Source organism: Myiozetetes cayanensis, unplaced genomic scaffold (assembly GCF_022539395.1).
Source record: "Myiozetetes cayanensis isolate MyiCay16 unplaced genomic scaffold, myiCay2020 scf12, whole genome shotgun sequence".
Classification (NCBI taxonomy): Eukaryota; Metazoa; Chordata; class Aves; order Passeriformes; family Tyrannidae; genus Myiozetetes; species Myiozetetes cayanensis.
In genome coordinates this window covers 27,034,239-27,056,221 of record NW_026086826.1, presented here as the reverse complement: position 1 = coordinate 27,056,221, position 21,983 = coordinate 27,034,239, and the positions used below count along the sequence as shown (strand labels likewise).

General features: G+C 44.1%; 1 protein-coding gene across 4 annotated transcripts in view; it reads left to right on the top strand.

The window, feature by feature from the left end:
- Positions 1-1,303: 1,303 nt before the first annotated feature.
- RALGPS2 (Ral GEF with PH domain and SH3 binding motif 2) overlaps positions 1,304-21,983 on the top strand; it is a 105,174-nt gene continuing 84,494 nt past the window's right edge. For 2 of the 4 annotated variants that reach the window (XM_050306376.1, XM_050306371.1), the window contains exon 1: positions 2,005-2,146. The gene's annotated coding sequence lies outside the window, so the exon portion shown is untranslated. Of the gene's footprint in view, positions 1,439-2,004; positions 2,147-2,772; positions 2,999-21,983 lie in introns of those variants that run through there. The other 2 variants (XM_050306373.1, XM_050306372.1) reach the window with 2 other exon arrangements.

The following is a 21,983-nucleotide window of genomic DNA, read 5'->3' as shown; positions in this document are numbered from 1 at the left end:
ACATTGTCTCCTGCTGTAGTGAGGAAGAATAGCTTACAGAAATAATTCCCATTGCTTCCCCCTTCTGAGCTGTTTTTACTACTTTTTTCCCCTCTTATCCCTCAATGATCTTAGAGCTCTTTTGCAACCTTAGCAATTCTATGATTCTGTAATATTTTCTTATTTCTCTGTTACAAATTGTTGTGTTTCCAAATCTGGTGAAACATTCTTTCCATCCACTGACTCACCTGTTGAAAACCTTACAGCAGGATGGCATTTGGCATTTTATTTTCCTTTCACTTATCCTGGTTCTGAATGAGTTTGACACTATGCCAGATTACCATGGTAAAAAAAAAACAAGTGGAAACAATGTTCTCTTTCTAGGCACAAAGCTTTATTAAAGGTGGGGAAATGGCACTGTACCTAAAAGTAAGGCTTTTCTGCTTTATTGTCACACTTGAGTTTCTCAAATTCTTCCTGCCGTATTTGAAAGCTGGTACCGTCTTTCCAGCCTTGCTGGACTTGTTTAATCTGGATCCTGGTACCTATATTCTCACCAGTCTGCAAGTCTGTTAAAAAGCAGGCACTGTGCATAGCAGGGGGCTCTATATTCCATCAAAATCACAGAGCAGGTGGCCTTAGATTGCATGGCAGCAATGGGTTACCAGGTATACAAATTATTGAGTCCATTTCCCACGGCTGAAGGAAGCAGTGACCATCGTAACTCTGTGACAGGATGAAAATAAGTCAATTCGCTACTTAATGAGATTAGGTATTGCTTTCAAAGCATTCTGAAGACGTATAAACGGCAGCTATTAATTACTCTAGTAACTGGCTGGGGCTGGAGCCTGCCTGGCAGGGGGTGCGGATGGGAAGGTGGCAATGCCAAGTCCGATCTCCATGGCAGCAGCACTGCCAACTCTGGTGACTTCAGGGCAATCGTGCAAAACCTTGTGGTTTTCTGAGGGCTTTCACTCCCGAAATGACGCAAACACCTTGATGGCCTTGCTTTCAACCCTTGTAGGCTGATCGTTCCCTAACGACTGTGGGAGCAGAGAAAAGTCTTGAGATTCACTGCACTGTGTCCCTTCAGGACGGAGTTCTTAGCAATGTAATAGTTTTTATTTTGGGGCTAGTCCCTTTCCTTGTCCCCGTTGTCTCCTAAAGGCAGCGGTGCCTCACGGAGAGCTGTTTGCCTTTCCGTGCCTCGATTCCCCCGGCAGCGGAGCTGGGGAAGGGACTGGAGCACCAGTCTGACGAGGAGCGGCTGGGGGAGCTGGGGGGGCTCAGGAGGGACCTTCTCACTCTCTGCAAATCCCTCACAGGAGGTGCAGCCGGTGAGGGTCGGGCTCTGCTCCCGGGGAAGAAGCGACAGGACAAGAGGACAGAGCCTTAAGCTCCACCAGAGGAGGTTTAGATTGGACATCAGGAGCAATTTCTCCACAGAAAGAGTGAAAATGTAAGTGTAAATTAACTTCTTTACGTTGAGGGTGGCATAGCCCTGGAACAGCTGCCCAGGGAGGGTGTGGAGTGTCCCTCTCTGGAGACATTCCAAACCCAGCTGGGCGCGTTCCTTTGTCACCTGTTCTAGGTGACCCTGCCTTGGCAGGGGGTTCAGACTGGGTGATCTCCAGAGCTCCCTTCCCACCCTATCAGTTCTGGGATTCCGTGCTTAGACACTGGAACGGGCTGCCCAGGGAGGGCGGCGGAGTCACCCGTCCCCCGGGAGGTGTTTAAGGAAAGACTGGGCGTGGCACTCGGTGCCGCGGGTCTCGTTGACGAGGCGGTGTTGGGTCACAGGTCTCACTCGGCGATCCCGCGGGTCTTCTCCAACCCCACCTCATCCCGCCTTTCCGTGAGGGACGGCGCTGGGAACGCTCTCCCTCAGGGGCGGAGGGGGTGGTGCTGAGGCGGCGCGTGCGCAGCCCGCGCGCGGCACCGCGCGGGGGCGGGCCCGGAGGGGAGGGGAGGGGGGAGCTCTGTGCGCGCATGCGCGGGCGGCGCGGGCGCCCCCCCACCCCCCGTGTGTGTGTGTGAGTGAGTGAGAGTGGCCGGGGGTGGCCGCGGCCGCCCCGCACCGCGGAACACAGAGCAGAACGGGACCCGCACACAGCCCCCACCGCCGCCCGCAGCACCGGCCCCGCCGCCATCCATCCCCGCACCGCAGGTGAGCTGCGCTGTCGCGGTGGGGAGGAGGAGGAGGAAGAGGAGGAGGAGGAGGAGGAGGGAGCCGGCGCCCGCCTCCGCGGGGCTCATTGTCCGGCTGCTCGGAGGAGGAGGAGGGAGGAAAGGAGGCTTCACCCCGGCTCGCACGCCGGGCCCTGCAGGGCTGTTGCCGGCAGGGGATTGGAGGCGCTCCGTCCCCTCCCAGATCCGGGGAGGGTCCCGGCCCCCCCGGGGCTCGCCGCCCACCTGCCACCGCCTCCGCCGCGCTCGGGGGCGGCGGGGACGGGGCCGGGGCCGGGTCCTGCTGGGGGTGGGGGTGTGTGCCCGGGACCCCCGGGATGGGCGTGGGATGCAGGGATGCGGGGCGAGATGTTCACCCACGGCACCTGCGGGAGCGGCCCGAGGGCGGGTGATGCCCGGGACACCCCCGTGCTGTCCGCGGAGCCCCCGGGGACGGCAGGGCTGGTGCGGGGGCCAGAGGGCGGCCGGGGCGGAGCGGTGGCTGTGGCGGTGAGATACCGCTATCCATCGGTCCTGCCCCGGGGCTGGGCCCCGAGGACCGGGACGCGAGGGGCAGGGCGAAGGGGCGGCGACACGAGGGACAGGACAGCGCACAGGGATGGGGACACGAGGGACAGGGCATAGGTAGGGCATCAACACCAATATAGCGCTGATTTTATATAAACCAGGGTAATTTCAGAGCCCCGAGTGGCCTTGCGTTAGACGGAGGGTGGACAAATAAACGGTGTTTGTTTGACACAAGGAGTGTTTGGCATTATTCCTGTCCTGGCAGCAGATACTGGAAAAGCAATTCTGTGGATATGTTTGAAACCACGATGAGTGGTGGTGACAGGTAATAGTTTGGAGTAACTTGTCTCTCTGTGTGTTTAGCACAGGCCTGGTGAAATTCCATGGGGGTGTTTATCTACTTGAGAGTCCCTTATAGTGACACTATTTGAGGGATCCTTATGCTGACAGAAGGTGCCTTTGCACAGGTCCTACTCCTGCTCCACCCCTTTTCCTGTGCTAAATTAGGGGGTTTTACTATGACAACTAGGAGAGATGGAAACTATTTCATTTCAATGGGATAGGTGGATAACCAGGCAGTCGCATGTTTTATAAAGGTCTCTGGCTTCTGAGTTTTTCTCAAGACTGGAAAATATAGGATGCATGATGATGATGATTTTCTTTTTTTTTTTCTTAGCACTGCTTGCCTCTGCAGCTGACTTCATTTTAGTAGTATTATAGTGGTGTTTATTTCTAAGCAAATTGGGTTTAACTTACTATTCAGTGGATTGAGACCCTTTTTGATATACAGACCTATTGTGTTTTTTACTGGTTGTGCGTAATTTCATTTAATGAACTTCAGCTTACCAGGTGCTTGGTTTAAAACTTTATTAGGTCTCAGCAGGCCATTAGAAATCACACCTGGACCAAAGGTTCAAAACTACTCACTGCTGATACTTTTGTGTCATGTTCATGCAAATAGTTTACTTTTTGATCCTCTTAACCTCAGATACAGAACAACGAGGAGTAGAAGAATATAATGTTTCCCATCACTTTCTCTTGACAACATAGATGCATTTTTTTCATGTATTATTGTGAGGTGATTTATGATAATTGAGGCAGAGGACTTCCATAGGCACCTCTGCATGAGCTCTGCTGGCTTGGGTCCTGTTTTTGTAAGTTGATATGATCCACATGGGTGCCAAAACAGCTGGAGTGAGTTGGCACCATCAAGTGCCACAGAATAACATCCTACAGGAATTGGTAATTGCTTGTGATCTTTTCTAGCAGTGGCCTTGGTTACTCTGCAAAACGTTTCTTGGCTATATAAGTTTCGGGGTTTTTTGTGTGTGTTTTTGTTTTGTTTTGTTGGTTTTTTGTTGTTGTTGTGTTTTTTTTTTGTTGTTTTTTTTTTTTTTAATTTGTGTGAGGGGTGGTTTTTTTATATTTTAGAGGAAATCTCTTGCAGAAGCAGAACTATTCCTGCTTTGCAGAGCCTCTGCACATCCCTCCTGTCTGCAGTCCTGCTCAGAAGTTGGCTGAAGCCGGGTCACTGGAATTGAGAGGGTGCCCTCTGGTGACATCTGTATTTGGAGCTTGGTTTGCAGGGAAAGGAACACTCCAGCTAGTCTGGAATTGAATATTCCCACCAGCAGGCTGGAGGAGTGTCTGCTCTGAAATGCTGGTGGGTCATGGCTGAGGTGGGGACGGGCAGTCACCTGTGAGTTAATGTGGAGGCTGCGCAGCAGTCACTTGATGTCTGGGAGTCCTTGTGAAAAATTGTACCTTGCAATTTATGTCACTGGGTTTTGATGAGAAACGTTTGGTTCCTCAGTCTAATGGAGACAAAAACCCCCACAAAAGCCCTCTTCATGAGGTTGTCCTGTTTACTCATCAGTGGGGGGTTTTTTTCTTTTTTTTTTTCTGTGGAATTTTTTTCCTGTAGAATTTTTTTTTTCCTGCAGAATTTTGGAGGGATGTTTTCCTTCCTTGCACTTTTATCTTGCCTGGTCACTGTGTAGATTAAAAATGCCAACGTTCAGATATTTTATTGATCGTGGTGCTGCTCAGCATTAATGAACAAGAATGAAGATACAGGGCTAACTTTAGGTAGTTGTGTAAACTTTGATTATTAAAATTGGCTGTGTTTGTAGAGAGAGCTAATGCAGTCATGGTGTGCTAATGTTCTGCTTGATGTGTCTTTGAATATTAGAAGATTGAATTGACAAACCACACCTCCATCTTAATCAGTTTGCTCTGCTATTTTTTTTTTTCTTTGAAATTAGGGGTTAATATTTTCCTTTATATTTGCTTGAAGCTGAGTCATTTGGGCTCCTCCTTTCATTCAATGAGTAAAGCTGAGTTGAAAATGTCCTTTAGGGGTGGGGAGTGTAATTGGTTGCATTTTGTCAAGGTATAAGACATTAAAGGCATGGTATATTTCTGTTTTCAGTGTTGGTTTAAAGCCCTTGTTAGAAAAGATACTTAGTAATATGTTTTCAATATAATAAGAATCTTTCTGTTAATAACCTTTATATTTAAATACCTGGAACTGCTGCAGTAGAAATCATCTTGTAAGTGTGTGTGTGTCTCATATTTACTGCATGAACAGAAGCTTTGTGGGTTTCATGTTTTGTCTGTTCCTTAATTAATCACCCTAAAAGGCTGCTGTGTCTTAATCCCCTAGAACGTGTGGATGTGTGACTGCAACTCTTTTTTTTCTTTACAAAGATCCTTAAAGGCCATGTAGGATTCCAGGGAAAATGGCTTTGCTGTCCTTCTTGTGGGCAAGCTGATCCAACGTGGGATTCTGCCCACCAGGAAGGGCCCATCCGAAATAGGAGCCTGGAGTGTGTCCCCACTGGTGTGGGGTGTCAGAGGGCTCCCAGCCCTGGCCCTGGGCAGTCAGGAGGAGCTGGGTGTGGTGGAGAGGGTGTCCCAGAGTCATAAAAGGGGAGGGTTTACATTCTGCAGCCTTCTGAGGGGTGAGCATTGGAGCTGCTCCTGTGACTCAGGGGTCAGAATGGTCACTGAACCCACCTGAGGCTGAGGGAAGCTGTTCCGTGTCTGTGTTTCACTTTATAGGAGAGTTTGTCCAGGGAAAAGGAGCTGTTCTCTGAATCTTACAGTACAGCACATAAAATGCTGGAAAATCTAATGAGTCAGCACCAAGTATTTTAAAATGCAGAGCTCCTGAGGTGCATAAAAGGTTGATGTTTACTCTCTGGACTGTTCTGAGGTGTGCTGCTCTAGTACACTCAGAGCTGCCTTTGGAAGCCTCCCTATGGGCTTCCAAATGGATTGTAGACTGTTGTATGGCACAAGTGGTGTCTTCCTTGAGCCCATTGAGATCCCTTGAGAATTCCCACAGAGTCCTTCCTGTCCCAATTTATTGCCAGTGTAACCTTTTCCCTGTCTATGAGTTCAGTGCAGAGAAACAACAGCCTCCATGTTCAATGTGTACTTTTCCATAGGGGTAGGATTCCCTTTTCCTTCCCTTTGCTGTGTTGTCTTACAGTCCTGACTGCAGGAATGACAGTTCAGGTAGAGCTGGGGGGAGGAGAAGCAGCTGAGTGCCCTGCAGGTCCTGGAGGCTTTGCCCTTATTCCCTACCCTGTTGTCTCTGGTCTGTCCGGGAAGACTGGGAGTCTCTCCCATATATTGCGAGTGTGACCACAACAGTTAATGTAGCTCAGTGCCTCATCAACATGTGGTTGAGATTTGAACAGGGATTGGAACAAGCTGGCTGAAGTTCAATCCAGATAAAATATACATGATGATGTGGATGTAATTATCAACCTTCCTAATTGAAGGGCTGCATTTGCCATTCACTAGAAGTGTTAGTGCCCTCTGGTGACTCATGTTTATTAGTTGTTCTTTGCAATCCTATTGAAGCAGTAAAATGAGCTTTTTAAATCTTTGACTGGAAGACTGAGGCCTCCTCACCTGATCAGAGCTGGAAAGTTTGGCTGGAAATCGTCCTTCCCTTCCCTTCCTCCTTTTAGTTTTAGGTTATATTGTAGTTCCTAGTGCAAGTAAGGCAATATAACGAGGAGAGCCTGGGTCAGTTAAGGAATTGCAAACAGCATGCCCAGCTCTGAGCAGAACTGCCAGAGAGGGAGTCTGATTGTTAGGCTTACTGTGAGCTCCTCTGCCAAAAAGTGGTTGGTCCAATTTAGGAATTTCTTGGAGCTCGTGAGTCTCCTCACTTACGCTCTTGTCCTGTGTGTCCATCACCAGCTGCCCGAGGGCTGAAGTGCTCAGAGCAGGAATGCACAAGAGGGTTTGAGAGCAGAAGCTGGAGATACTCAGGCTCTGCTGCCCTAACTCCATTTTAGAGTAATTTGGAGGCAAAATGCCTGTAGAAGGTTTTGCTGGCTTTGGAGCTGTCTCAGCGGCACTTGTGCTTTGGGATCTGTGTGTGTCACCTCTGTTTGATGGAGCTGTGGGGTTGGCAGCAGTCGGGGAGGTCTGAAGTGACCCAGGACTGGTTGTCAGTGCTCTGACCATTGCTATTATAGTGTGGCATTAAAAGCTGTTTGATTTGTGCCTCCCTCATTATTCATTAAGGGACATCTTTGAGACGATGGAATCTGCTCTCATGGAAATGGGCTCAGATTGATTGTGCTGGGGAAGAAGGATATTGATCTTTTTCAGAAGTTGAAGGTATATTTCTTAGATAATAGTGGCTAAATAAAACTGGCAGAGATCCTGAAAAAGTGATCTTAATGCAGTTTGTATATTGGATTCCTTTTATCACATTATTAATATGCCTAGGATATGGGGTAATTGTCTAGACTATAGTATTATATTTTCATTTAGATTTAGAATTAGTGGTATAATGTCACAGAGTGACTGTAGTTAGACTAATAAGTGAACAGACAGGACTAGTACAAAGCATATTTTCTGCTGTGATGCATCCTTTTCAGATTAATGTTGAGGCAGGCAGAAGCCTCCAGTGAAAAGCTGAAGGTCTTCATTTACTATGTTTTTCTTTATAAGTTTCATTTCTGAATTTTTATCTGGGGAGGTGTTTGAGCATAGGTGGACTTGAGACTTCTTAGGTCACATGTAAAACTCAAATTTATAAGTGCTTTGAAAAATTGTTTCTAGTCCACCTCTTTTATTGCCAGGGTGTTTGTTTTATATTCTGATTGCTCATAAGTGTCACTTGCTTGATAATTTTGGGGTCCTCCACTAACTTAAATTAGTTTGTAATTGAATTAGGCCATGACCCCACATGTAGTGGGGCAGCTTATTTATTGACTGATCACTTCTCACACTGGTTTGGCAGAGATACTGGTAGAGAGAACTGCATCAGGGAACTTACCCAGCTAAGAAATTAGGCTTTCTTCATCCCCCCACCCTCTTCCTTGCTTTGTTTTTCTGTTTGATAGTTCCCCCAAACTGTTCTTCAGCCATGCAAAATGTTGTGTTAATGTCATGGCAGAGAGGAGAATGGAAAAAAGCATTAGTGGTGGAGATGATGGCAAATACAAAACCAGAGTTCCCATAAACCTGCTGAAATCGATTAAGGGGATCAGTTGACTCCTTAATTGGTTATAGCTGAGCTTGTGGAGTGCTGATTTCTGGTGATCTTGAATCCCTGTCTGCATTTGCAGGTTTGTGAACTTGGGAAAAACTTTGTTTCAGATTTTTATGCAGAAAAATTGGAGGCACTTTGGGATCCTTGTGGCATTTCTGGAAACTCCTTTTGCACGGAGCTGAACTTTCCCATCACTGCATCTTTTACAGTCGGCTGGTGGAGTGAGTTGGGAGAGATGATGGTGTTACTGGAAACTTGGTCATAGAGCTGATCAAGTCTGTGCTGTATTTTAGGGATTCCCAAGGCACCTGCAGTCAGCAGCTGTGAAGTGTCAGAATGTTGGGAGCATCACGCAGTTTCTTACCTGGCTTTCAAAATGCTCATAAATTGTTTGAAGTGCTAAATAGGTGAAAGATGAAAAGGCCCTAAGTTTTGGGCTTCTCTCTCTCCCATTGCTGCATCACTGTTTTGTGCTGGTACTAATTAGTAACTCTAATATCACAAAGTGCATTGATAAAGCACATGGGTGAGTGGATGACCCATAATTGTTGTATTTCCTCTCCTACTCTGGCCCGTCATTAACTTGCCGTGTGTGGTTAAAGGGCACCTGAGCAGAGCAGTGCTGCTGTTGCTGGCAGGGCCACACCACTCTGCCAACAGCCTTGTCCTTGATTAGCAGCCAGTTTTCCCATGTGCTTTATTGGTGAGTCCACCTGAGCAGTGGCAGCTCTCTCGTTTAGTTTTAGAATATTAGTCACCTGCTTTTACACTGACCAGTTTGTTTGGGCGTTAGTCATCAGCCTCCTCTGGTAAGTACCTTTAAATAATTGTGATATTATTATTGATCAGACTCCTATGGAAATATGCCAGCAGGCATTTTGGAAAAGAATAATGTATAAGAGTAGAACCTATTCAGTTGAGTTCTTCAGTGCAGTTGAATTGATCTTCTTCTGGAGCTCAGGGTGCAAAATTCCTACAGGATTAGCAAGATCTCTGCTTAGCTGCTCCCTGACCCTGTGCTGGCAAGAGCCATGAATGTGCTGGACAGGGGGCAGCCTAAAATTTGGTGTTCATTAGGGAGGTGTAACCTGGGCCTTGCAGGTCTGCTTTAGGAGGGGGATGAACGTGACCTGGGCGTAAGGCTTTATTGTTGGTTAGTTTTTATGTGCTGGACGTGGATGGTGTCAGGTGTGTGGTTTCATAGGAAACTGTTTTCCATTTCATTTATAGGATAATAGCAAATTTTTCTCTGTAGTAGAAATGGTTTTGCTTGAAAAGTGCTTGGCTGGCCACCCTTTGCTTGTTGTTTGCCCTAATGATGGTACATAATTTCTTATAATCCTCCTTTGGGATTTTTGTTTTTCTCCTCTGTCTGAGCCTGTTTTGGATTGATTTAGAGCAGAGTTTGCCAGGTAACTCTTTGGTAATAGATTTTGGTATTCTTAGTGATATGCCTCACTGAAAGTGCTCTTCTCCTTAATAGTGGCCAGTAACTTCCTTTTTGATCCAGTTGTGGGAATAGGTAATTTTAAATGGTGCTTTAAGCAAGTACTCATTGAGCTACGTTAGACAAGGTCTTTGTTACAAATGTAGTGAGATAGCAGCACCAAATGGAACTGCAGAATGAAACTGATTCTTTGGTTATTTTTTGTACCCTTGTGTAACTATGTAAAAAGATTATTTTATTTGTGCAAGTTGTTCAGCTTTACTGCCAATATCTGTTCCAGTAGTCAAATTGTTCACCCGGAAGAGTTTTAAAGCAATTTGGAGAGGAAAATGTTGTTAACCAAATTGTAGCGAGGAGATGAACCAAAAAGGCAAGCTTGGTAAGTTTTCTCTTGAGGGGTGTGCCAGAGGTGCAGTGTTATATAAAGCTGAAGGCATGTTAAAGCATCATGAAGTGGGAAAATTCTACTTTTGAGGTACAGTATTTCTTTCCCTTTGAGGAATGGCAGCTCAGCAGACAGAGTGCTTTAGGACCTTCTTGTGGGTGGCTTCCTCAGTGTCTGCATGTAATGGCTTGCCCTTGTACTTAATTAACTTGCTGGCTTTTTTCTAATGTGGATAAGGGTCTGTGTGATGACAGAACTTGAACTGTATTTCATGCTGTGACTTGCCTTTAATAGTTCTGAGAAGTCAATCTTGACTCCTTTCTGAAGCTCTTAGTGGTGGGAAGGCTTCTTCAATTAGGACACAGTTCATGTTTAAGATAAGGTAATTTAATTTATCTTCCAAGAAGTATTTCTGTAGCTGTATATAAGCTGGTATTCAGGGACATGGGTTTATTAAGGGGAGATGTTTAAAATTCTGTTAGAGAGCAGCAATTGGAACTGCTTTAATCCCTTTTTTTGGTCACAAATGCCATATGACTGGGAGAGGGGGGGGGGGGAAGCGCCTGTGTATTTGTTGTTATAAGATCCCAAATTATTATTGTATGTAGAACAGAAAGTTTTAAAGTGTTTAAAGTGATGTTATGTCAGGGCTTCTAGAGAAACTCAGCAAATATGCAACATGGCTATGAATTCTTAAACAAGTTTAGACTAAGAGAAAGAAAGGTGTATGTGCTGTGGATTTGAGGCTGATGTGCTTTTGTTGAAGAGTAATTCTTGATCTGAGTTTTACAACTTAAAGACATGAATTGAAAAGGTATTGCTGAGGCCAAAAAGCCTTTAATAATAAAGGATAGCTCTGGAAAAATGTGAAATCTCTTGTGCAGATCTATATGGTGATATAATTCAGAGAGGTGCAGTGTTTGTGCTAGGCTGTTAGACACAGAAATCTAGTTGGCCTCTGTTAAGTGATACTGCTAAAAGGGGAAGGTTGTTTGATTAATAATGCAAGTAGCTAATGTGAAAGATGTCTTGCTGAGCTGTTGCACCCACAAAACTTTGGTTAAATCTCTCATTTGTAAACAAAGGTATATTGCAGAACAGCCTAGAGCTTTATTTCAGCTGTATGTATTTTATGTTTCTAAAGCTAGCTCTTATTTTCACGTCCTAGGAAAAAAATCCATGGTTTTCCATACTTTTTCGTCCTCTCTCTCTATGAAATGATATTCTGGAGAACAGAATCAGGCAGTAGTGGAGTCAAAGGGCACGGACAGAGGTGAGGTCTCTCCAGGGAACAGGAAAAGCCAGGTTTCCCTTGGGCTGTGCTGGAGTTCTGCGTTGCTTTCAGGTGTCCCGTTTCTGCGTGCCTGGTGCTGAATGTCGCTGGTATCATCTTGATTTTACTCGGAGGGAGGGAGGGAAGATGAGGAGAAGTGATGGGCTTCAGCAACTGAACGTTTTGCTGCTGAGCTCTTTCTGTGGTGTCACCTTTCCCTATTGCATTCCAAGTCATTAATGGAATCGGATATCTCTTTTCCCCCAGGGCACTAGGGTGTGTTTCTGTGATCTTATCATTAGACTTGCTGATCTCTATTTCTCTGTGGCTTTTTCTGTATCTATGATTCTCCTGAAATTGGTAGAAGTGCTTTGCTTACAGCAAGAAAATTGCTGTCTTTTGGAATTCTCAAGTAGCATTGTCTCTAATACTGAGGAGACTGATGTTTTTTAATGTCACAATCCTCAAAATCAGAGAACACGTCTTGGAAGAGAAAAAGGGGTCTTGCCTAGGTTGGAGATGCTATTTGTGAATTGTGCTGTTTTTTGGGGCTGAGTTGAGCAGAGTGAATTGATGTTGAATTTGCTCTGTTCCTCAGTGAGGGGGCTGGTTTATGCAGCAGCGTCTGGTGGAGCAGCCCTGCTGCCTGATGTTTGTTGGCTTTGTCGGATTTGTGGGGTTTATCAGCCACACACAACTCACCTGGAAAACCCTACTCTGCTATTTGTGACAGATTCTTCTCTCAGAAATATCCTGCAAAGCCCTGCATGAATGTTGCATTTAAATTGGTAGCTGCATTTGCCGGTTTTGCTGAGATGTTTTTCCTCTGTTGTCTTGGAGGTAGTGAAAGATGAATTTGTACAGGTCATTAAAATATCTTTGCTTTCAACTGATAAAGCTGTTTCAAAAGTCTCACCTGCCAAAACACACTAACCATGTTGTGGCTGGTGACTTCAGCAGTATTTCAACAGGGAGGTTCTAATCCCCTATTTATGATGTGGCTGGCTCTCGTTTATGTTTAAATAACAGCATGGCCAGCATGAACCTCCCCTACTTGGCAGGCTGAATGTGAAACTAAAAGATGAAAGGGTTTTCAAAGTGTAGCCAAGGTATTGACTTTTTCAGCCATTCTTTCAGCAGGGAAGAGAAAACTCACTTCTTGGTAGGATGGAATGGGGAAAGGAGTTGCTAATTTGTGTTTTGTTTCTTTTAATTCACTGATGTGGTTGATCTTGGCTTTGAGACAGTACTGAAAGATCTTAATTCATTTAGTTTAAATATGTATTTTTAACTGAGTTCCCTGTCCAGCTCTCCCACCTCACCTCTCACCTCCAACACATCTTTCTCTTCACTGGGGCTTTTTTGTTGCTTCAAAAGCAAGGCCGCTCCATTGTTGGTGAGCAGTGTCCACTTATATTTTCTTACTGACAGATTTCCTTGTACCTCCAGGACAATTTAATATCAATAATGATGAAGCAGGATCCTTGTCCAAACTGTAACTTAGGGTACTTGTTCCAAATATTTAGGAACTATTCCTTTCAGTTCTCTTTGTCATGGCCTTTTTTTTGTGCATTTCCTCCTATTCAAGGTGAATCTTGCATGACAGCAAAAATGCTCATCTTAGCCGTGCTGTGTGTTTGTTTGTGTAGCTGAATTTTCAAGTTTTCAGTTTTTATTGAATTTTATTTTTTATATTTTTAGCTGTAACTCAGCAATACAGGGCATGGCAGGGTCTCAGAGAGGTGTTGTATTTTCAGTTAGATGAGGTGAAGAACTGGCTTTTTCACTGCTTTGTCCAGAATGACTGATGGCTTTTGGTAAGACTAAACCAGTGCTGTTGATTAGTCTGGGCCAGAAGATCCCTCTCTGTAGAAGGGGGAAAAAAAAGATTACTGTGCTAAATTAAGGGCAGAATTCCTGCAAGGTGTCCTGCCAGAAGTTACAGAACAGAAAAGCTCACCTAGTTGGTGTTCTAGGATTTGGCGACCTTTGCTTTAGTTCTGATTGTGGTTTCCCCGAGCTTTGCACTTCATCACTGGGATGGCTTTGGTGATCCAAGAAAAAGAAAGCAAAGCGTTTTCCAATTAAAGATTAGAGATTTTGGCCATTGGTACCAACATAAGTAGCAGTTCATAGGGGATTCTTTTGGAAGGTGCCCGTCTGAGCTTTTTAGGATGCAGTTAACATCTCTGAATGGTCACTTGATAATGGGTTTTATATTCCTAATTGTGACAGCCTGCCACCTCATGCTGTGCACTTGCTTATTATAGCATTCTAGATTTACTTTTTATCAGTTAGAAGATTAACACAAAGGTGAATGTAATTCTCATTTTAGTTAAATGAACTGTTAAATGGCATGACTTCCTTAAGAAGAAATACCATCATCTGCTGTAAAAGTTGATTTACATTCAAACCACCTTTCCCCTCCAAATCTCTGTCAGAACTGGATTATGTACAGGCTGCCTCTGTCCCTGCTCTTGGAGCAGCTTGCACATACCTGCCCTTAGATCAGGTTTTAATGTCTGCATTCCTTGATTTGGCAGAAATGGACACAGCTGCATTTCATAAGCTTAAGGATATGTTTGAGTGGTAATTATCCAGTCATCCACTGAATAGCTCAAATATCCAAGTAGTTGGGTAGGATATCACTTGTGAACATCCTGTGCTAAGTTCACAGTGCTGGAATAATCTTAGAAATCCTGCTTGACAGACTGTATTGAAGGCATGTCATTAATCTCTCCCTGTAGTTTGTCTTTCTGCCTGTTTTGTAACAAGAATTTGAGGCTTGCCTTTAATACCATTAGAGGTATATTCATGTTTTTGCATAGTTGGTTCTTTTTCTTTGCCAGCTGTGCTCTTCAGATTAATGCTTGGGCTACATCTCAGTGTATTTTTGATGCCTTCTGGAAAGCATTGTATTCTAAATCAGTTACACTAACTCTGTAGGTATTTATTATGCCATTCCTTCTTTAGAGCAGATCCTTTCATCAATAATGTAGATAGATGGCTTAGAAATGGCTCCAGCAGGGCTCTCATTGATAGTGCCCATTTACCTGAAATCACATTTAGATTTTGCTAGTGATTCAATTTTGTTGTTACTGCACAGAGCAGTAAGGTGGGTTTACCAGAATCTCAGGCCTTCAAATAAATTTGTGTCTGCCTTGAGTAATAAAGAGACAAGATTGCCCTGTGGGCTACTGTACATTTCTGTTACAATAACAAGAAACAGGTTTTATGCCATCTTAAAAATAAAGTCCTCCTTCATGAAGACATTTACTCTGAAGGATTTCAGTCAAAACAAACACACTTGGTTGGTCTCCAGTTTCAGACACTTTGAACAGGTCACTGACAAATCCTCTGAATTTGTGTGATTGTTCTTAAACACTGAAACAAGGTTCCAACATCCCTTCACTTTGTTGGAGTTGTATCTGAATTAACTCAGATTTGCTCATTTTCTTATGTCATGTTTTAATAGGCAGGTGCTGTGGTGGTCAGTTGCTGACTGATCTTGGGTGAAAAAAACCCATTTAATATTAATATTTAGGTCTTTCTCAGCCGTCTTGTTAGTTGCCTGATTACTGAGGCCCTTCCAAAGGGAGTTAGAAATGTGGGGAAGATGTGGATGCTCTGGTAGATAATTAACTGGTTTGTGTATTGTTCGCTTGTAGAAGTTGGATGCTCTGGGCTGGACACCCTTCCATGAAGGAATGCAGGGGACAGGGACACAGGCAGAAGATCCAGCTCTTCCCCAAATGCCTGTTGTAGTTTTCAGGAGTTGTGCCAAACACAGGCAATTCCTGGGCTGGTAGATTTTTCCTGTTAGACCATTTCTATAGCAACGGTGAATATTGATGTGCCATGTGCAGAAAAGAACGATTATTCTTGAGTATGTTGCCATCACAGGTGTTATGGATGAAGACTGTACTCATCTCTCTGAAAGCTGAATTTCAAACCAGACTAAGATGTTGTTTGTCTTGTTCAAGAAAGATCCTCATTGTCTATTAATGGCTTTACAAAAATACAGGGAAATGTTCCCTCGACAGTGGTTTCTTCCTGAATGAGAAGGTCAGGCATTCAGTGGGAGGACAGCTTTGCCTTCTCTTCTCCAAATGTCAGTCTTTTCTGCATTGCTCTACAAAGCAAATGTGTGTATGTACAGAGTCCTCAATTCCTCAGTGGATTTGGAGGCTGTTCCTCAGCAACTTTGGTTGGTACTTTGTCACCTCTTACTGTTAAAAACCTGTCCTAGGATGATTTGACCGTCTTGCTTTTGATTTGGCTGCTCACAGTTTTGACTCTGGCACTTAATGCCTACAGAAGATACTTCCTTGAGTCACATCCATGTGTGATGTGCAGGTTCGCACAGAGCATTGTCTGCATCCTCAGAATCAGTTCTTGTATGTGCCTATCTGTGCTTTTAGCGGGAGAGTTGTGGGGATTGTTGGTGTCAGAGTTCCTGTATCCAGCTGACAGTAACAAAGCTCATGCTGTCAGTTGTCATCTCCTGTTTCAGGACTTAGCGGTGTGGAGTTGTACATAAAATTTTATATATTTTCCCCAAATCTTCTTCTCATGAAGCCCTTTTTCTGTTCTGAGACAACACCTGTGACCTGCATAGGTGAATGTAGACGGTTATAATCTGTCTTCTACTGGAATTGTTAGTGTTGCCTTGTTTAAAATAATTTTAAAAAGTAAAAAAATTAAAACTAAGAATATGGAAGCAGCTCTCAGAGACTTACAACAGGAATATGTTGTGATATTTTTGCTGTTGCACAGTCTTAATGATTCTTCCCTATTTATGTTTTATTGGGATTATCCACAAACAGAGGGAAAACATGGATCTAAGTACCTCTGAAAAGAGTATTTGGATCCTGAAGTCCACACTAGCAGCGTTCAGTGCTCTGCTGTTACATGCTCTTAAGTATGATTTCCCTGTGCAGAGTGTTGTCCACAAATGTGTTCTTCTTTATTAATTCCACTGATGTGGTGCCTGCACATCTAGGCATGTAATAAAAACATTTTGCAAATTGAGCTTCAGTTAATCGAGAGGACATTAATCATTTACTGCTCCTCTTGTTTGCAAACAAAACTGAGCTGCATGGCCATGTGGTGAGGTCTTGGAAAAACCAGTTGGGGAAAGGTTATCATCTTTTAGAACTGCCTAATTAATTACAAATGTCTGCTTCTAGTTTAAGTCTTATTTATTTTCTTTGCCCTCTTTTTGCTTCTCCTTCTTGGAAAGAGAAATCAGTGGCTCTTATCTTTCAGAAATGTCTCAAGGTTATGATTTCTCCTGCTTTGTGTCCTTGGGGTGGGGAAGGATCCTCCTCTGGTTCCTCACTGAGCAAACCTGGATTTCTTCTTCAGGCATTAGAAGAATTGCTGTTCAGACAGACTGAACTTCAGGTAGGCTTGAATTCTGCAGAGGAGACTGAGCAGAGTAAAGCCTTGTTATAATTTTGATGTATCTTCTGTGCTAAAATAATTTGGTTTCCTCATGCTTACTGTTTTGGCACATGGGAAGTAAAACAAACCATGTCTCATAACTTCCGAGGTTCAGTCTGCTCTGACAGCAGTTGTAAAGTAGGAGCCAGATCCGAAGGAATAAAACTTTCTCCTGTACCCTGTCCTTTCCAAAGAACCCCCACACAGAAGCTTGTTGGTGAACTCTGAAGAAACAAATGCTGGGGACCTGATAAGCCGTAAGTAGTTTGTGAGCACAAACTTCTTCAGGTTTTGTGCAGTTATTTACTCACCGCACTTATGTTTTGTCTTTTAACACTCAAAGTGTGCTGGAGAGACCTTTTGTTAGCAGAAAGCCAAGGACCTCAGGCTAAACTTAAATACCACGTGCACATGTTCACATTTTTGGCTTACTCCATTTGTTGCCTGCAATGATCCCTCTGTTTGCTTCCTGCCTGCATTGTGTGAGGGCCTGGATCTGCCACTGCTTGCAGCTGTGCACCAGTGCTGGTGCTACAATCTGTTACCTTGTGCTAGAATATCTCCCAGTGAAGCCTTGGCTCTGAGGAGTAGCTGCTCCTGAGTGTGGAAGTCGGAAGGGTAAGGATCTACTTTCTATTTGTGTGTAACTACCCCGGGAAACTTTCCATTTGGAGCTGAACCTCTTGATTGTTGCTGCGAGTTGATCACAAACTCAGCTAATGGTTTGATTTTTGTAATGGGGTTTGGTGAGTGAGTAGCTTGTGCCCTAGAGAAAGATACTCTGGTTTGGTTTTTTTTCTTGATCTCATCTGAGGATGTGGGAGCTACAGGTTGTACCAGTTCTCAAGATTAAAAAGGAGAGCACTGGGTACTGGAGCACCATGGAGAAAAGATCTTGATAGCTGGAAACTAAGATATGAATGAGACAAAACCTGACCATGAATTACCTTGATGTTACCTCTCTTTCCCCTGCTACCCCCAAGTCAGGGAATGAGGTGCATAAAAGCAACTTGTTCTTGCTGTTCAGAACAGGGGCATGTACATGATAGTGAAAGTGCTGTGTGTGGGTGGTGGCTTCTAAAAGAATAACAGTTTTACTTAGTTGTCCAGGTAAAGACTTTTCTAAGGTAAGAGCAGAAAATGTGAATTTAAATGAACACATTTAAATGAAGCCTCTCTTTTTTTTTTTTAATATAAAATTTCAGTGTCAAACATAATAAAAAGCATCTTTATTCTCTTCCTTACTATTCTGTGGATTCTAATTTCATCTGTCTGGGAGCTTAACCAGCTGATACTGTTGTGACTGTTGTGCAGCAGATGCTTAGGGAAGGAATGTATGTGTGGCACAAGTGATCTGTGTGAGGACAGAAGTGCTTTGAGTTTGCAGCAGGACTGATCACACCAGGGAGAGCAGGAGTCTGTGTTACTGGGTCAGCTGTGCTGCTGCTGCAGGAGCCATGGGACATGATTTCCACCAGGAAGGAGTCCAGGATCAGCTCAGGCAGCTGTGGGGACTTTGCTGTTACTGATGCTTTCTGGAAACTGTTAAGAATCCGATTGCTGTGTTCTGATTTTGAGCGTAAATTTTCATTTCATTCGCAGTCCTGGTTTGCCCTGCTGATATTTAATCGTGGCAGGTGTATCCTCGAGCAGATCTCAGTGTGGTGGCACAGGCAAGCTGAGCTCTCCTGGTTTGCACCTCTGCAGTGGTGCCTTCAGAGACCCTGCAAGCCCTGCTGTGCACACATTGCACTGAGAAATGCTTTAGCAGCCAGGTGACCAGAACTGCAGAGTGCAGCATCAGTGTCTCCTTGGGAATGTTTTGCAGGTAGTGTTGGCCCATAACTCCTGCAGACATCTCTTGTGGCTCTTTGCACTTGCAGCATTGATGGCATCTTTTCCAACTGAAACTCAGAAATTTTACAGGGATCAGCTCCAAGAGTCCTTTAACGATTGACTTGAGTTTTTTATTCTTCTGTCCATCAGATAGTTTTATTTGTCCTCTATTATATTGCTTTCCTGTACTGCCAAATGTTTTATTACTCTAATATTTGTACTAGTGTTGCATATTTAATAACTGTTGATAATCTCTTCCTTCTCTAATATTAAACTCCTCTATCTGTTTTTGTCATACCTCTGCCCAATGTGTACCTTACACTGGTGCCCTTTATCTCAGTCTTTACTAGTGGCAATTTACCCAACTCTTTGCCAAGATTCCTGTGTCAGCAGATTTTGTGGTGTGTGTGATTCCAGGTCTGGGATTTTATTATTCAGTGATATATTTCCTGCAGGAGGATGGGGTTATGTTTAGTTGCTTGGGCTTTTATTTCCTCTCTTTTGTGGTAGTTTCTATTTTTATCAGTTTTGCTGCCTCTTAATATTAACCTGCTTGCTGAAAACTGAATTAAGGCATGGCTTTAGGTGAGTTTCATTTTTCTTCTTTATCTGTGCATACTGCCTTTAATCTTACAGTACAGCAACGTGGTTGGGTTTCTGTTTGGGTGACCTGGGTGTAAAACTGAAGGATACATTTTGGAAGGTGCAGTTTGGTTTTACTTGGCAGAATCTGCTTTCTTAGTTGGATGAACGTTCTTTGTCCCGTGGCCTATTCCTTGGTGATTTTCCACTTCATTGTGGAGCTTTTGTTTGTTGGTTATATTTTGTTTTGGTGTGGAGTGTATGGTTTGTGGGTTTTTGTAAATATGTTTGATTTCTTGACTTTGTTTGTTTGTTTTCCTTGTGTTGTTGTTGGTTTTTAGGAGTTGTCTCAGCTTTTACCTTTTAGACAGTAAGTTTTCTTTTAATCTTTAGATGTTTCCACCATATCAGGAGCTCAGGTTCATTGTGTCTGGGACTGATTTTTTGGTCCTTATTGTTCTTTGGTCCCCAAAGCCTTTTGCAGTGGCTCTGCATGTTTGTTGATCAGCATCTATGCAAGGCACTTCTGTTTTCCTAATGGGGATCTGTGATTGAAACAAGTGACACTTTGTACTGACATTATGAATAAGAACAGAGGATATTGGTCATCATGACTCTTGAACTGTTCACAAAACTGTACTGTGGCTGTTTCCTCAAAGCTTTTGCTCTCACAGGAAGTTTTTAATGTAACTTTAGAGTTGTCTTTTAAAATGCTGTTTGTATTTTTGTGTATTTTTGGGACAGTGTGTGACCCAAGCTGAGTCAAGAACAGCTGCTATGGAAGGCAGTGTAGGTGTTGTGTTAGACACCTGGCAGAGTCCAACACTCCCTGGCCAGGTTCTTTTAGACATTCCACACATGGAAGGGGTGTCATGTTTGATGTTAAATTAACAATCTGAATACAGTTGCTGTTACAGAGGATTTCTGATTTAGCAATGTGATACTAAATATACTGGGATCACAATATAAATACAAGTTCAGTTTAGCAAAATACAACAATTGCAATAAAGCAGTTGAAACACAATAGCAATGTGATGCCCCTTCCTGGTCTCTGGAGTGTGCTCACTGCCACAATGCTGGGTGTCCCCAGCCACCAGGAGGAATATGTGTGTTGAAGCCAGCTCAGGCTCTCTGAAATTCCTTTGTTATTTAGTTCTGTACTCTGGGCAGAACTGTGTGTTCACTCCCCCACGCTGCTCTGGATAACCCTGGGACACAGTCACTTTTTAATGAACTCAGGGAGAAGCATTTACACCACTGGTTGATTCACTCAGCTGTGATCCAGTCAGTTGATCTCTCCTGTGACAGAGCTGTTTGTCTAAAACAAAGGGCACCCTCTGGTCCCCTTTGTGCTGAGAGAAGTCAGCTGTGCTCACTCACTCCTGTGGCACTGCCCTTGCTCAGCCTCTTGAGCTGCCCTTTTGGGGCATCTATAGGTCAGTGGTAGGAAGGGAATGGTCATCAAATACAACCCTGGGTGAATCTGCAGAACAACTCACTGAAGGCAGCAGCCCCTGCTTAGTTGTGCTGGCTTTGGCTGGGCTAAAGTTGATTTTCTCTGTAGTGTTCAGTGTGGGGTTGTGTTTTGGATGTGTGCTGAGGGCAGTGCTAATACCACGGGGATGTTTTGGTTGCTTACACAGAGTCAAGGCCTTTTCTGCTCCTCACCCCAGCAGTAAATAGGCTGGGGGTGCACAGCAGATTGGGCCAAGGGGACATGGCTGGGACAGCTGACCCCAACAGGGATATTCCAGGCCGCAGATATGATGAGGAAGAAGGTGGAAAGGGGGACGTTCAGAGTGATGGTGTTTGTTTTCCCAAGTCACTGTTGCACAGGATGGAACCCAGCTTTCCTGGAGATGGCTGAACACCTGCCTGCCTTTGGGAAAGGGTGAATAAATTCCCTGCTTTGCTTTAGCACAGGGCTTTTGCTTTCCCTGCTGAACTGTCTCGTCTCAGCTCATGGGTTTTGTCGCTTTTACTCTGCTGATTCTCTCCCCATCCCGCTGTGGGGGAGCAAGTGAGTAGCTGCGTGGGACTGAGATGCTGGCTGGGGTTAAACCACAACAATAGTCTAGATATTTTCATTCTTTGGGTGTGAGGAATCTTTAGTATCAGTATTTTCAGTTTGCTTTTCACTGGACAGTAGGCATGGCACAAAGAGGTAGCAAAATACCACATAGCATGTCCAGGCTTCAGGTTGGCATAAATGCATGTTTTAAGTATTTTGTGTATCCTATAAAACACTTTCAATTCCATTTCTGAGCCTAGAGGCATTTATTAAATTGGAGAGGAGAAACAGACTGAAAGTTCAAATTACTCAGTGTAATTCAGTTTTGGTAATTGGATATAGAGGGTACACAGTGAAAAGTCTGTGACTCACTGTCACAGTCATTCCACACATCCAGCTGTGCTATCTGCACTGCTCTGCTCTTGATTACTTTCTGATACTGCTGTTTCCTTCTTATTTTGGTGTCGAGCAGAAGAGTAGCATAGGAAGCAAATGATTTAATTATTCCAGTGTGAGGATATTTTTCAATAACTGTCTTCAGTGATGCACTGGCCAAAACCATTGCTGTGACTTGTCATTCTTATGGGAGTGGTAAAGCTGCATTAAACATGACAACGCTTCAAATGCTGCAAGTCCTGGAACTTTAAAGTTGATGAATGTTAGTTTATGGCAGTTCAGTACTTATGCAGCTGCTTACTGTGGAGACACAAAGCAGGGAAAGGTATAAATGTGTTCAACCATACTCTTGTAATGCAGCAGTGGGCACAAAACTGTGTGGACAGCTTTGTTAGGATACAGCCTGGGGGC